This window comes from Emys orbicularis, chromosome 2 (assembly GCF_028017835.1).
Source record: "Emys orbicularis isolate rEmyOrb1 chromosome 2, rEmyOrb1.hap1, whole genome shotgun sequence".
Lineage (NCBI taxonomy): Eukaryota > Metazoa > Chordata > Testudines > Emydidae > Emys > Emys orbicularis.
Genome location: NC_088684.1, coordinates 177959277 through 177960002, shown reverse-complemented (window position 1 = coordinate 177960002; position 726 = coordinate 177959277).

Genomic DNA, 726 nt, shown 5'->3' with positions numbered 1-726 from the left:
AACTTCCTGCTGGCCCCCGAAAATGCCCGCACGCGTGGGACAAAGGGGCCAAGCAATTTAGAGGGAAAGTTACTAAACATTTTCCACAGCGCCCTTCTCTGTGCGTTTTCGCTGGGCGAAAGGAGCCTGCTTTCTTGGCTTTACTCCCAATCCGATCCCGATATTGTCATAACATTGCTATTGAAAAAAGTGTGTAAACTTCCTTTCCATGGCATCTCCCGACTCTTCCCCGGGTGTCCTGAGCGAGAGAGAAGGGGGGATGGCAGCTTTAGGGCTGGAGTTTTTCTAACCTCTAGGGGAAAGGCTGCGACCTGCTTTCTGAGGAACACGAGAAGCCCCTCGCCAGTTTGGGGGGAGCTGGGGCTGGGACTGTGCATTTGTCTCTCCCCTCCCAGTTCCCACGTTAACGCGTTGTTATTCCCAGGCTGCAGGTGGCCGAGGTGTGGCTTTCCCTTCAGAACCTGCCTCTCATCCCCGGCTCTGCGGCTTGTTTTCAGTCCCACGGCGTCATTTCAGCCCGGGTCTCCGAGTCCCTGGCAGTCGCCGTGCCTAGCTGCTGGTCTCAGCCGCGATCGGGTGCAGACCATGTTATGACTCCCGACCTCTCTCTTTCCCTGCTGTGTGACAGAGCCCGGTTCGGAAGAGCGCCCCACGCTGAGTCCCGGCTCCAAACCCGGCCCCGCAGACCGGTCCCAGCCAGCCCGCATTCCGCCTCCTCCTGCAGCC